This window comes from Microcebus murinus, chromosome 22, assembly GCF_040939455.1.
Source record: "Microcebus murinus isolate Inina chromosome 22, M.murinus_Inina_mat1.0, whole genome shotgun sequence".
In the NCBI taxonomy this organism is placed as follows: Eukaryota; Metazoa; Chordata; class Mammalia; order Primates; family Cheirogaleidae; genus Microcebus; species Microcebus murinus.
Window position 1 is genome coordinate 17,952,078 of NC_134125.1, and position 15,456 is coordinate 17,967,533.

Consider the following 15,456-nt stretch of genomic DNA (forward strand, 5'->3'; position numbering starts at 1 on the left):
ATCCCACTCCGCTGGTGGGAGGGTAACCTGGCACAATTCCTTTGGAAAACTCTTTGCTATAACTGAGATAAAATGCACACTTTCTGCACAACCCAGCAATTCCACCAAGTAGGTATCGAAAATGCATTCCATCGTTCACCAAAGGGCACATAGCAAAATGTTCCCGGAAGCTCTATTCACAATTGCCCCCAGCTGGAAACTACCCAAATGCCCATTAAAAACAGAATGAATAAACAAGTAAATACAAATAAAAAAATACATACTAAACAGCCAGGAGAAAGATCAAGCCTTAACTTCACACTATTAAGAGCCAAAAAAGTCAACACAAGAGAGACCATGATTCTATGGACGTAAAGTACAAACGGAAGCAAACTGATCTCCAGTGAGAGAGGTCAGAGTGGGGGTTACCTGTGGTGGGGGGAGGGGTGGCTGTTGGGGGCACGAGGCCTCTCGGGTGGGGACGGCTGCTGGGCACGTCCACTTTTTTGATCTGGGTTCCGGCCACAGAGACACACTGATCTTTTGCAAATTCATGGAGCTGCGTACTTAGGCAGTATGGGTCCTTCTGCACGCATGTTAAATGTCAATAAACGCAGTCGTAATCACGCTCTGTGAGACGCCGAGGAATGGTGTCGCTGGTCGGGGCACCCTCCCATCTCCTGCACACACACACAAGACTCCTTTCTTTTCTTTCTTTTTTTCTGAGACAGAGTCTTGCTTTGTTGCCCAGGCTAGAGTGAGTGCCGTGGCGTCAGCCTAGCTCACAGCAACCTCAAACTCCTGGGCTCAAGCGATCCTCCTGCCTCAGCCTCCCAAGTAGCTGGGACTACAGGCATGCGCCACCATGCCCGGCTAATTTTTTTCTATATATATTAGTTGGCCAATTAATTTCTTTCTATTTATAGTAGAGACGGGGGTCTCACTCTTGCTCAGGCTGGTTTCGAACTCCTGACCTCGAGCAATCCGCCCGCCTCGGCCTCCCAGAGTGCTGGGATTACAGGCGTGAGCCACTGCGCCCGGCCACACAAGACTCCTTTCATGCATTCAATCAACAACCCCCGGCGGGCGCTCTCCCGGGGCCAGGCCTGGTGCCGAGCCAGGAACCTGAAGGTGAACAGAGCCTCAGTCTCCGGTCGTGCCGCCCACACCCAACTCCTGGCACAAACACCCCCCTCCCCCCCACCCCACACTCAATGAACTAGCAGCCGGGCCAGGGTGGCTTTGGATCAGATGCCACGGAGGTGACGTCTGTTTGTCCTCCTCTCTCTGCCACCCCTCGGTGTGAGCAAGTTTATAGGGTTTTCCCTCCCGCTGGGCCAAACCCAGCCACTCTGGGTAGGCACAGGTACTGGCAGCTTCACACTCCGCTGCCTGTGACTGCCACCACTCCCCCTGCGTCCTGTGAGGTGCCCGCACTGCTGGAGGGACCCCTGGGGCTCCCCGTTGGCGGATGACTCCCGGATCAGCTCCTCCAGCCCAAACCTCCCTGCTCAACTCCAGACCTCCCCATAAAACAAGCCCTTGCAGGATTTCTAAGCATGTGCGCAATAGAAGCCGTACCCCAAAAATAAGCCCTAGTGACGGGCGTGGCTATGCAGCGCGTCTGCACAACCCATGAATGTCGTGGCTACACAGCACGTCTGCACAACCCGTGCATGTCGTCGTGGAGCGGGAAAGACGACGAGCAGCCCTTCCCATCTGCCCCACGAGAGCTCTACTGCTCCACATGAGAGGTCGGGGCCGATGGCTCTAAAGGAAATAGAGTTGCAAGACATAAGGATGGAATTCGGGGTTTGGAGAGTTCTGATGATGTTCCAGGAGAAGACGACTTAACTACATTTGAATAAATGTAGATTGTTGTACCGTACTTAAAAAAAAATAACACATCCCCTGAAAACAAGCCCTAGGGTGTCTTCTTGAGGAAATCATAAATATAAGACCCTGTCGTATTTTCGGGGAAACATGGTACTCTACCTGGTGCTGCCGCTGGTGGCAGCACCATCCTTCTACACTCGTGCCAAAAATCCTGAAAGCAGTTTTGGTTTTTCCTTCTCCCCCAGCCCGAGCCGCCTTGGCAGCAAATCCCGTTGACTTGACCTTTAAAACAGAGCCAGGATCCGCCGCTTCTCGTCACCCGCACTGCCGGGGGTTGTGTGTTTTGGGCGCCCACTTCTTACCACCCTGCTCCAAGCCACCTCCTGGCTGCCCTCCCTCATTCTGCCCTTGTCTCCTCTGCCGATTTTAAATGAGCAGCTAGAGTGATCCCATGAAAATGAAAACACGGCCGCAGCCCTCTGCTGCTCCGAATCCTCCCACGGCTCCCACTGCAGGGAGAGCCGGCCCTTGTATGCCACACGGGCTTGGCCCCCTGCCTCTTACCTTTGTGCCCAAATCCCCCACTGGTCTCTGCCTTGCTCTGGAGCACCTGGATACAGCCATACCTGAAGGCAATATCCCTGAACCTTCCATTTACCTGAGCCGATACATTGCTTTCTTTTCTTCCTTATTTTGAATTCGGATGCTGCCACTCACAGCCTGACTGATATAGGCACATAGTAGGCTCTTTTTTGACCTCAGCATACTTAGCACTTACATGATCTTCTTCCAGCCTTCAGCATCATTTTTAAAAATATGTTTTAACAAAACTAAGCAAGCTGTATTTCCACAGTCTTATATAAAGACTCAGGGCGATGGTTGGGGCCAGCTAACCACCCTTACTTCTGCCCCAAGGATGTGGATTTGAGTTGCCATATAGTAAGCCAGCTCTAGACTATATTTATAAGAAGGTCAGAAGGTTATCTGATGTTTCCGAAAGTCTCAGGGTAACTTCCCCTTTCCTCTGCCCTCAATTGCAGTCCCCTGGCTTTTCTGATTGCGTTACCTCCCACTTCTCTGGAGTATGGAGGCTTTGCAATGGCCAAAGGGTGGAAAGCTCAACCAAAGCAAGCAAGTAATAAGTACTTGCTGGATGTAATGTTCCCACACAAGATGCCCTCAGCCTGTTTTTTTGTTTTTTTGCTTTTGTTTTTGTGGTTCACGCAAGGATCACGAGGCCTTCCTTCACCCCAGTGATATTTTGAGCGTACTACTGGGGACGGGGTGGGCTTTAAGAGCACAGTTTGTCGGCCCCAGTCTGAGACAGCACAGGCTGGGAATCCAGTCTCCAGGGGCACTAACCTGCCCCTCTGCCCCCCTCTTGGACAAGCCATGAGACCCTCCTCATTTGCTCCTGGAAGCAGGAAGAAGAGGAAGAATTTCAAAGGCTTCAAGAGCTGCTCAGAACAAGAACACTTAAAAAATCACAGGGAGAAACAGAAGAGGAAGAAGGGGTACCCCCCTCCTCACTGCCTCCTGAGGACAGATTTCGAGGACGGGGGCGGGGGTCCTAAGGGCTCAGGGCTCCGAAGTCGCCGGGGATCTTGTTGGAAAGTAACTCCATCTGCAGACTTGCCTGGTCATTGCCAGGAAGCAAAACGCCATGGGGAGCTTCCCTTAAGCAATCCTCCTGCCTCGGCCTCCCAAAGTGCTGGGATTACCGGCGTGAGCCACTGCCCATAATCAACAGTATCCTTTTAAAAAGAAGACGCAAAGGGCACAAAAAAAAAAAAAAAATTAAGAAAATGACCAGAGGCCATACCACACTAAATAGTGAAACATATATTTGAACCAGGCGCCGTGGGGGGCCAGGCCCCTACTCTTACTAATTAAGGAACTCCCATGGCCCAAGCGGTTGCCACCCTACTTGCCTTGGAAGCCGTCTCTGATGTCTGCCTCCCACAGGGCTGGCCTTCCTGAAACACATCAAAGCTGGGCATGGGAGGTGACATTTCCGGGAGGTTTTCTTTGAGCCAGAGAAGCCCCGAGAAGTCAGGCCTGCAGGGGCTCCGTGGACCCGCACAGGAGACCGACGGCCAAGTAACAGCGTAATGGGCAGAATGAAATAAGAGCTTGTTTTGGGGAATCAAATCACTGGCTCGGGGAGGTCAGAGGAAGGAGCCATAGATTCTGGCTGGGGCGGGGGTGGGGGTGCGGATGGTGGCATCAGGCACGAATTTGAGCCGAGTCTAAAAGAACAGGCAGCGTGTTACCAGGTGCAGAGATGGGGGGAACGGTCCCAGGTGGAGGGAACAGCTTGAACAGAGGCTCAGAGGTGGGAAAGTGCACTGGAAACTCAGAGACTCACAAAGGATTCAGCAAAGGATTTGCTGCGAGCAGAACTGTCTGTGGGGGTGGGGGTGGGGGGAGGTAAATAACAAAGGCTGTAAGAATAATAATAATAGTAAGAATAGCAAACACACATGCAGTGCTTACCCCGTGCCCGGGCACTATTCTACACACTTCACAAGTATTAGCTCATTAATCCTCACGACTAATCCATGAAGGAGGTGCTATCACCCCATTTTACAGATAGGGATGCCGAGGCAGAGAGAGGTCAAGTCCTTGCCTGGGGTCTCACAGCAGACACGTGGCGGAGCAGGGTCTTGAACCTGTGCTGTCTGGTTTTAGAGCCTGTGCGCTCAATCTGCTTAACCTCTGCCACAGCAGATCTCAAAGGGGGTTCCCCGACCAGCAGCAGCAGTAGTAATGCATGGGAACTTATTTGAAATGCAAATTCCCGGGCCCCCTGGAGACATGCTGAGTGGAGGATTCTGGGAGCGGGCTGCAGCAAGCTGTGAACAAGCCCTCCATCTGCTGTATGGTCTTTGGCCTTGGACCCTGCAGACGTGACTGTGCTCTGCGATCCTCAGGACTGTACGATGTCCCCACCTGAGAGGTACCTAGAGGCCCTCGGGGAGGAAGATTTGCCCAGAGGCCCCCGGCAGGTGTGAGAGAGACAGCAAGGCCTCCTGCCGGAATCGCCCGTCCCCCAGGAAGGGGTGTTCACACGACAACCACAGAGGGACGTCAGAGCACCCACCGTTAGACACTCTCCCCGCACTGTTCCCAGCTTCCAGGGCATGGGGCACCCAGACTCCATTCTCCACCCCAAAACCATCTGCATGATCCTGAACAAGGCACCCCAACTCCCTGGGCCTCAGTTTCTCCATCTGTGAAAAGAGGAGGCTGGACCCAATTTCTAATGTTCCTTTTCTCCCCTAAAGCGGAGCCAATACCTACGCACAGCTTGCATGCGTGCGCTCAAGCAGGGCAGCGATCCCCCCCCTGCAGACTGAAGGGCAAAGGCACCTGCTACGTGGGGTGCTGCGTTCGTGGGGTCCTGTGTTCGTGGGGTGCCGCGTTCGGGCTCCGGCGGCACCCAGAGGCAGGGTAGCCAACACTCTCCCAGTGCCCCAAACCAAAAGCACCGTTCTGCCCTCTTGCTGCCAACGCAGGCTGCTTCTTCCTCCCCGACAGCCCTGGCCCGGTGGGGAGGGGAGGGGAGCCCTGGGGGCGTGGAAAGGGCATGGGCTGACACGGAACCACGGCCCCGCAGGGCAGGGTGGCCCTCGCCCAGTGCCTGATCTTGCCGGGCCCCCATCCCCCACCTGGGACGTGGTCGCCTCTCTTCTCCCACACCCCCAGGGGGCTGCAAGGGTCCTGGTGGTCCGAGGCAGGATGGCACTCGGGGGCTAACGGAAGTGGGATGCAGAGTTTCCAATGACAGGGAGGAGGGGCTGCACTGGTGCGTGTGTGTGTGTGTGTGTGTGTGTGTTTGCGTGCACACACAGGCGTGCCCAAGCATGGGGGGGCAGGAAGGAAAGGGGGAGTGGTGCAGGTGGAGGCGGAAGAAGACAGAGACAGGCAGGCAGAGACAGAGACAGGAAGAGAAATGGAGAGAGACGGAGTAGAGACAGAGGCGGGACAGACATAAGTGGGGGGCTGGGAGGGAGGAAGATGGGTGGAAGAGAGAGAGGTAAATCAGACAGGGAGAGACAAAAATAGAGCCCATGACAGACAGACAGACTGAGGAGGACGGAGCGGAGGAGTGGGGGCAGCCTGGAGCAGGAACTTCAGCTCCCACCATGCCGGCCTGCACCCACATCTTGGCACCCACATCTCGGCTATCGGAGCCGTCCCCGCCCCTCGGGCAAGCCTCCTGGGGCCCAGGGAAGGAGTGGAACTTTCCGAGCAAGGTCACTGCTGGCCCAGCCCTCTCCAACGCCCCCCCCAACCTGTCCACTTGTCATGGGGCTCCCCAAATTCCTACCTGCTGAGGACCCCCTTCCTGATGTTGGCTACATCCAGAACCTCCTTCACTCCGACTTATTTTTGTCACATGCGGTCAATACTTTTAAGACATGTTTTCAAAGGAAACTACAACCCATTGGCTTGATTGAAAAACATGCGTTAATTAGTCACTGCAAAAACAAATGCAAAGGAAGCCCGAGTCCCGGAAGGAACCCAGCTGGGGCCTGCTCTTGTTAAACACCCGGAGTCTGGGAAGAGCATTAAAGAAACGTTAGCACCTGAAGGAGACCCTGCCGCACGCCAGCAGCCGGTGGGGAGGAAAACTTTTTCATTCTGTGACTTAACACTTCGTGCTAGGCAACAGCAACCGCCAGGGCAAAATCCAGGTTCTCTGGCATCTTACTTGTGACTCTGTTGGGACTTAAGTCCCGCTGACCTCCGATTTTAACACCACCCACTCCCCTGCCCCTTAACACACACACACACACACACACACACACACACACACACACACTATACACTCTGCCACGAACTCTACCAAACCTATCAAGCCACAGCGTGCCACATCTCCAGTGGGACCCTCAGCACCAGTGATTCCCTCACCCCAGAACACCCTTCCCGCCCCCCTCTACACGGCTAACTCTCTTATTGGCACAATCTGCACCCCTTCCTCCAGGAAGCCTTCCCTGACTGCCTCCTCTCACCTCTGTACCAGCAATCCCCCAAGTTGCTTTGCACACTGTGTGGCCTCTGGTGCTGCCTCCATGCCTCCCCCGCTGGAATATGCGGGGCTCCAATGTCCTCACATCCTCCCAGAACCCAGCACAGCCCCCAAGCTCCCAGGGCAGGCTGCACAGACACTTGTTGACTAAGCGGCAGATGAACAGAAAAGGCACCTGAGTGCCCTGGGACAGATGGAAATCACAGCCACCCCTCACCGTGCTCTGCGAAAATGCAGAAGCCATTGTCCAGCACAATTCAGACAAGGTGGCTCTAATCAGTCCCCCGGCACTGGCTGCTCCACAGCCTCTGGGCCAGTGACCCGGCCCTCTGTGAGCCTCGCCTGCAAAGCAGAGACAACAGCATTACCTTAGACAGAGCTGAGCTGAGAAAAGTGCACGCAAACAACCTAAGTTCCCAATAAGCACTCAGATATTAACTGCAATCATTATTATTACCGCCTAACACTCACCAAATCACAACATTTTTTATAACTTAAAGGGACTTAAGAGATGATTAGAACAGGGCTTGGCAGACTTTTTCCATAAAAGGCCAGGCAAGGGCCGGGCGCGGTGGCTCACGCCTGTAATCCTAGCACTCTGGGAGGCCGAGGCGGGCGGATTGCTGAAGGTCAGGAGTTCGAAACCAGCCTGAGCAAGAGCGAGACCCCCGTCTCTACTATTAATAGAAAGAAATTAATTGGCCAAATAATATATATAGAAAAAATTAGCCGGGCGTGGTGGCGCATGCCTGTAGTCCCAGCTACTGGGGAGGCTGAGGCAGGAGGATCGCTTGAGCCCAGGAGACTGAGGTTGCTGTGAGCTAGGCTGACACCACAGCACTCACTCTAGCCTGGGCAACAAAGTGAGACTCTGTCTCAAAAAAAAAAAAAAAAAAAAAAGGCCAGGCAAGTATGCTCAGCTTGCGGGTCCTGCGGTCTCTACCATTGCTACTCAACGCTGCTGCCGTAGAACAGGCAAGATGTACATCAATGAGCATGGCTGTGTTCCAATAAAACTTTATTTACAAAAACAGGTGGTGGGCTGGATTTGGCCTACGGCCAGTGATCCATAGCCAACTTCTAACACTGTTCCAAACGTGGTCTTTGACAGGCAGCATCGGAGACCCCTGGGAGCTGACCAGCAAGGCGGTCTTAGGCGCTGCCCCTAGCCTGCTGGGGGGAATCTGTACGTTGCACAAGACCCCCAGGGAGCTCCAACGCACGCTAAGGTCCGAGAGGCTGCAGGCCCCCAGCGTCTCAGATCAGAGACGTAGTTTACTTTTGTCCTTGCCTAATGTTTCCATCAGAATGTAGGCTGAGAACTGGCCACGTGTCCTTTCTCGACAAGTGCCAGGGCGTGTGCACGCTTGTGGAGGGCATCACCCAGTGGCTGTCCACGCGGTGGCGGGACGTGGGGTTGACCCGTGGCACCTGCGGCGGCCCCCCGGAGCTGGGCGTGCCCTCAGGAGAGCGGCTTTGCCATTTTCAGGCCTCAATTTCTGGGAAACGGGATTGTGCACAACAAGTGAGTCGCCGTGAGGACGGGGAGGGGTATGGGACGGCGCCCCGGCAGGCGGGAGAGTGGCGCAGACGTGTCAGGGTCTCAGACGCTCACTCGCCAGTGCTCACAGCACGGGGGCCTCGGCTGGTCCCCAATATCTTGCTGTGGGTCAGGGGAGGACGTGAAGCAGGCCCCTGGGTTCTTGCTGCGGGGTAGGCGGGACGGTGGGTCCCAACCACAGGAGCCACTGACCCAGGGAGTATGGAATGGGGACAAATTCCATGTGTGTTAAAAATCTCAAGGGCCTATAATGACAGGCAGGGTTTCAGGAGGCCTCCCATGTCCTAGAAAAACAGAGCTGAAAGGCTCTTGGAAAACATCAAAACTCGTGGCTAAAAAAAAAAAATTTGCTTTTAAAGCAATGGAACTGTTTGTTCAAGTGACACTGCCAGGCAGGCCCAAGGCATCCTAACAGCCCTGAAGATGCACACTTGAGGCCAGACAGGTGACCCACGTGACAACAGGGAGTGGTAGGGGCTACAGCGACCAGGAGAGCCAAGACCATCTAAGGGGCAGCCTCGGGCTACTCCAGTTTGGTCTGAGCTCCTTGTTTCTCTAGAAATGTTTGAATTTTGGCTCAATTAAAAACAACAACAACAAAAAAACCCAAACCACATAGCATGGGAGCTAAACAAAAGCCACGCTGAAGGCTGAACCCACACAGAGAAAGTGAGGCTCAGGGAGGGCAAGTGCCTTGCCCAATGCCACACAGCGATTTGGAGGGAGAGTTGGCACTTGGCTGCCCCAAGCTCTTGAGAGTGCAGGAAGTGAGAAGGGTGAGTGGGAATCTGAACTTCCCAAGCCAAGAGTCCTGTGTGTTCTCCCGGCCAGGAAAGAGTGGGGACCAAGAAACAGGGAATGCATGAATATTAATAATATTTATAACAACTGACATTTTCTGAGTGTTTTCAATGTGCTGGGCCTTAAGATAGGGTATCAAGAAGGGGTAAAAATGGTAATTAAAGAGACTCTGGGGCCAGGCAAGGTGGTGGCTCACACCTGTAATCCTACCACTTTGGGAGGCCAAGACAGGAAGATCACTGGAGGCCAGGAGTTCGAGACCAGCCTGGGCAACATAGCAATTATTCAAAATTTAAATTGTTTCAAAAAATAATTTAAAAAAGTAACCAGGCATGGTGGCATACACCTGTAGTCCCTGCTGCTCGGGAGGCTGAGGCAGGAACACTTGAGCCCAGGAGCTTGAGGTTGTGGCAAGCTACGATGATGCTACTGCACTCCAGCCTGGGTGACAGAGCAAGACTTTATCTCAAAAAGAAAGAAAGAATAATAAAAAAAAAAAAAAGTGTAGATTCTGGATTTAAATCCTGTCTCTCCCACTTCCTATTTGGGTGACCTTGTGCAAATGCCTTCACCCCTCTGCCTCAGCTTGTGCATCTCGCAAAGTTAAGCACAGAAAGTGCCTAGACGAATGCCAGGCACCTAGCAGGCCCCCTGGCTATGACCTGTGTTTATAAATGCTGCCTTTTGTCACATGAGGAAGTGAAGGATCACAAAGGGCCACGTTCCAGATTTCAAGGAGCATGCCTGACCCTACAGCCTCAGCTTTATCCTGGTGCCAGCATGAGTACTTTACCACCATCCGCGCCGTCCCACAAGCCCTGGTGGCGGGTCCTGCTTGTACCTCTGTTCTGCAGACAGGAGAGATGTTCCCCCACGGGCCGTCGCCCCCCAGGGTCCCCAGGGCACGCGGGCGCTGTCCTGCGAGGCCCTCCCTTGCGATTTCTGGGGCTTGGCCAAGCTCCCAGCCCGCTCCAGGGAACCACTCCAGTGAACCCTCCTCAGGCAGCAGCCTGGTGGGGGCACCTACGCAGGGGCACGGGAGAGGACAGGCACCCAGACCTCCACCGCGGCCACAGGCAGGGCACACGCGGGCCCACGGTGAGCACGGGGACTTGCGGGCAGTAGGAAGAGGCCGAGAGTGGGGAAGCCAGGAGCTGCTGCTGCCCAGAGAAGTCGCCACATGGCAAATCACAGCCACCCACGCTTTCGTGAAGGCACATTCGGGTCACCACCCCCTGGCCGTGAAGCCGTACCCGACCTGCCACTTTTGCTACAAATTCACCCGCAAAGTCACATCTAGAAGGCACTTCGACAGCCTTTCTGATCCCAGGGTGCCACCACACCACATCCGAGTTGGGACAGGTCGGCGGCCACTGATTCCCCAGTAGGGCACAGGGACCCGGGGAGGGCCAGGCCCTTGCCTGGGAAGCTCCCCGCCCAGTCTCCGAGAGTCTCCACCCAGTCTCCCTAGGAGGCACGCCCCGGATACAGCGACTGGGAGGCATGGTCCCAACACCCCTCCCGGGGAGCAAGCTGGCCCGGGGAGACAAGGCTGGTCGCTGGAAATCTGCAACACGCAGACGAAGGCTGTTTCAAGTTCTCGAACAAGCAGGCTACAAAGTTTAACCCCAGGGGAACTGACTACTTCCAAGAAACTTTTCCGCCGTGAAAACGCTGCCCTCTGACCCGGGCTCTCCCGGGTGTTCACAGGCGCAGCGTTTGCAACTCAGGACTGTCCATCCCAGCCCTGGGGCTGGCATGTCTTAAAATAAGCAGCGACTCCCATAGGCCCCTCACGTGGCCACCTGGGGAGGTCACCTTCGGAGTGAACACGAGGGTCCAGGTAGGGCACAAGCAGGGACCAGACTTGATTTCAGGGCCAAGGGACCTCCCTTTGGGCTGCGGACCAGGAAACCCACTGAGGGTCTCTCTTGGTGTCAAGGGTGCCTTGGCCATGGGGGGGGGTGTCACCTGGGATGGGAAGATGGAAGCAGCCTCCCCCTTTCCTTACACCCTTCCGAACGCCTCGTGCCCCATCCTAGGGTGAGCTTGTAAGCCCCTGGTCCTTCACGGGCCCCACAGTGGCTTTAGCAAGTATTTGTCACTGTTACCAGGAGGAACGTCAGTGTGTACATACCCAGGCTAACCACTCTACGGGCTTGAGCTCTTTCCCTAACTGGTGGTCCCAGAGATGTTGCCGGTGACATGCAGGACACCCCTCATGCTGCCGAGGCACTTCACGTAATGCGTGTTAGACCGTAATTTATAACAAACACATCAAAGCCAGTGATTGCAAGGATTAAGACCGATTAAGAGGAAACTACATTTAAGAGTGTTGGAATCCTCATACACTGGCTGGTGGGAATAGAAAACAGCGCAGCCGTTTTGGAAAACAGTCTGGCAGTTCCTCGAAAAGTTAAACCCAAAGTTACCACGTGACCCCAGCAATTCCACTCCCAGGGATATACCCAAGAGAACTGAAAACACATATCCGTACAAAGACTGTACAGGAATGTTCACAGCGGCATTATTTACAAAAGTCAAAAAGTGGAAACAACCCAAATGACCAGCAACTGCCAAATGCATAAAGAGAATGGGGCGCATCCACACAACAGAATACCACTCAGCGGTAAAAAGGGATGAATTACTGGCTCCAAGATGAACCTTGGAAACATTCTCCAAAGTGAGAAGCAGCAGATACAAAAGGCCACATAGTGTATGATTCCATTTATACCAACCGTCCAGCAGGGGCAAACTCATAGAGACAGAGGAGATTAATGGTTGCCAGGGGAGGGGGGGAGGAAGCATTAGGGAGTGACTGCTAATGGGTACAGAGTTTCTTTCTGGGATGATAAAAATGTACTAAAATTAGACAGTGGTGATGGTTGCACAACTAAAAACCACTGAATTATATACTTTAGAAGGGAGAATTGTATGGTATGTGAATTGTATCTCAATAAAGCAGTTACATGAGATGTTTAAAAATGAGGTGACAGAAAGATACATATTAAGTAAATAATAGGGTATTTGGGGCTCAATGACACCAATTCACAAATGACACCATAATGCCTTTGGGACAATGCAACAAATTCAGCTTTACAGTCATGGAAACTGAGTCTGGTGGGGGGGGGAGGTGACTCACGCAGGCTACATCTACTAGACCAATGTGAGTCACACTCAGATATGTTCAAACTCAGAAGCCTGGCCTAACCATCAGACCATCCTGCTAGAAAGAAAGGAGAATGGGATGGGGGGTGGGGAGAGGCGTCCGTCTGCAGCCCCGTCTGGGACAGACGTGCAAGGGGGCTGGGAAGAGAGAAAAAGCGTTGGCGACCTGTGTGGGGCCCAACAAGGAAGCACCCAGCAATGCCTGGGGACTGCCAGAGAAGGCTTGCAGGAGGGTGTGCTGCCTAAGGCCTCTGAAGGGTGAGCAGGAGTTCGCCAGCACCCCTCCCCAACACCCCTACAGGACAGGAAGTCAGGAGGCCTGGGGGTGAGTTTCAGCTCTGCCACATCCTAGCTGGGGGTCCTAGGTCCACAGACACGTGACCTCTCCAAGCCTCAGTTTCCCCATCTGTAAAAGGGGATGGGGAAGGTAATAAGCACAGTACTCCCACTCTCCCTGCCAAGGGAAGGGGCCTTTCAGTGGGAGCCGAACCTTGACCCCGGTCCCACGTGATAACGACTTGGCCAGGCCAGGCGCGCCCCGCCCGGGAGACCACGGCCCTCCCTGGCTGCCCCTTCCAGTCCCAGCTGCAGGGGCACCTCCCATCCAGCTCGCACCGGGAGGCGAAGGTTGCCCGGGGTCGGGGTGTCGGGACAATCTTCTGGTCTAATTTCGCCCCCCTCCTCGCGGTGACCTCCAAGTTCACCAGGGCTCCCCCACCCCACGCTCTCGGCACCCACCTCCCCAGCCAGCGCTTTCCGCCCTCCACGCCTCCACTCGCGACACGCCGCCAACTCCTCCGCGGCTGCAAGTTAACTTCCACGCGCCCCGGCGCCCGCCGGGGGTCCCCGCGCGCTGGGCGAGGCTGGGCACTCAGGGCGGCGACGCGCCGCCCCTCTGCCCACCCCTCGCGCACTCGCGGACGCCGAGCGCGTCCCGGGCGCAGGTCCCGAGTGGGAAGCGCGGTCAGCGGGCCCGGGCCGCGCCGCACCCCGCGGGAAGCGCTCGGGGCGCCGCGCGGGTGCGGATCCCCGAACCGCCCGCCCGCGCCGCCGCCGCCCGGCTCCCAGCCCCGGAGCGCGAGCAGCCGCGCCGGGCCCGGAGGAAGCCGCCGGGACCCAGGGCTCCCCGGCGCCCGAGGCCGCCCGCCCGCGCCCGCGGCCGCAGCCCGGAGCCGCCGGCCTCGCCCCAGGGCCACCTACCGTGCGCGCGCGCGGCGAGCGGCCCCTGGCGCGCGGCGACTCCCGGCGCTCCAGCCGCCCCGGCCGGGGGAGGGGGAGGTGCCCGCGCGGGGGCGGGGCCGCGGCGCCGTGACGTCAGCGGGGGCGGGCCGGGTTCGCGGGCCCGCCCACGCCCACGCCCCGCCCACGCCAGCGCGCCTCCGGAGCGCGCAGTGGGCAGGGCGCACCCGGGCGCGCCTGCGGGCTCCCGCCGGAGCCGGCCCCTCTGCCTGCGACGCCTCCGCGTAAGAGGAGTTCCTCTCTGCCTACACGCAGTGAAGGGAAATGATCGCCAAAACGTGGTGCAAGAGAAGAAAACTAGACCCGGGGCGAGGTGTGCTCGTGCTCCTGTTTATGCAAAACAAAGAAGGAGGAGGAAGGGCTCTGATGCGCATTCTCATGCTTCAGTGGTTGGGGGAGGGGCGGGATTTTGCCCTGACATCTCGCCCCTGCCTGATATTTGGCAATGTCCGACGACATTTTTGGTTGCCACGACAGGTGGGGTGGAGGGTTCCTGCCGGCATCCAGTGGCTAGGGGCTGGGGATGCTGTCGGCGTCCTACAGTGCACAGGACTCGGCGTCCTACAGTGCACAGGACAGCCCCCGCCCAGCAACAACCATCCCGCCCGAAATGCCTACAGCGCGGAGGCCGAGAAACCCTGATACACACGAATGAGATAAAAACTCCAGGCTGATAAATCTAGCTCAGTCTAAGATAGATAACCTCTCGGTGCCTCTTTTTCCTCGTCTGTAAAATGGGGAAATAATAGACCTGTCTACACTTACGCATCGAATACCTAAAGGAAAGGGGACGGAATGCAGGCAGGCTTACTCTTCCCTGTGAACTTTTGTTGTTTGTTCTCTGTTAACCTTTTTCTTTTAATCATATATATATATTAATATTATGCGTTCAAAATAAATTTCTGTAATAGTTACAACTGTAGCCGCAAACATTATACACACACATGCATATATGGAAACCAAGGCACACAGATATGAAGTACTTTGCCCACGGCCAGCCGTGTGTTCATTCACAGCTCATTCATTCATTCATTCATTCACGTGTCCGATAAATAGTGCCTGCCACGTGGAAGACGCTGGAACTAACGACATGAAATCAGCTGCCTCCGAGGAGCTGGCTGTTACCGGTCTGGAAACAATAAAACAGCATTACAGAGTGTTTATTGCATGCATATTAGAGACTTCATACGACTAACCTGATGCGTGCGCACCCTAACCAGCAGCTGGGTGTTTTATAGTGTCCTTTTGTGGATGAAGACGTGGAGATCAAAGGCGGAGATCCGAGTGGGGGCATTTCCTTAATAACATCCTAGCGACAGCGTTTCCTGGACACTGGGCTGGGCACCGGCATTCGGAGGGCGATGGGGACTAGGGCCCTGCCTCCGTCCGAGGGGGGAGTCAGCCCCTCCAGCACGGCTTGGTGGTAAAGTGAGCACCTGTGACTGGCAAGGCGGGGGCAGCGGGGCTTGACCTGCTCCAGGGGGGGAGGGCCAGGGGTGTTTGTTACATGACCCAGGCATGGTATGGGGGCTGTGGAAGCGCGTGCCAGTCACAGGGAACAGAGGTGCAAAGACCCAGCAGGGAGGAGGTGAACGTGGCCTTGCATGAGCGCAGGGTGGACAGGATGTGGTGCAAATGAGGGCGGAGCTCAGAGGGTCTGCAGGGCCGGAAGCTGCAGGGGCGTCCTGGGCTGTGGGAAGGAGTTGGGCTTTTTTAAGACAAGGAGACCTGGAAGGTGTTCGGCAGGAGAAGGGTGTGGTTAGCGTCGCTTTCTGCACGGATCTCTCGGCTGCTGCACAGAGGACAAACAGGCGAGGAGACTGCCTTGGAGGCTGTT

General features: G+C 55.6%; 1 protein-coding gene across 2 annotated transcripts in view; it reads right to left on the reverse strand.

Moving 5' to 3' along the window:
* The window catches only part of TPST2 (tyrosylprotein sulfotransferase 2), a 41,882-nt gene extending 28,210 nt beyond the window's left edge, over positions 1-13,672 (reverse strand). The window contains exon 1 of one of the 2 annotated variants that reach the window (XM_075996657.1): positions 13,581-13,672. The gene's annotated coding sequence lies outside the window, so the exon portion shown is untranslated. The remainder of the gene's footprint in view (positions 1-13,580) is intronic. The other variant, XM_075996658.1, reaches the window with a different exon arrangement.
* Between the last annotated feature and the right edge of the window lie 1,784 nt (positions 13,673-15,456).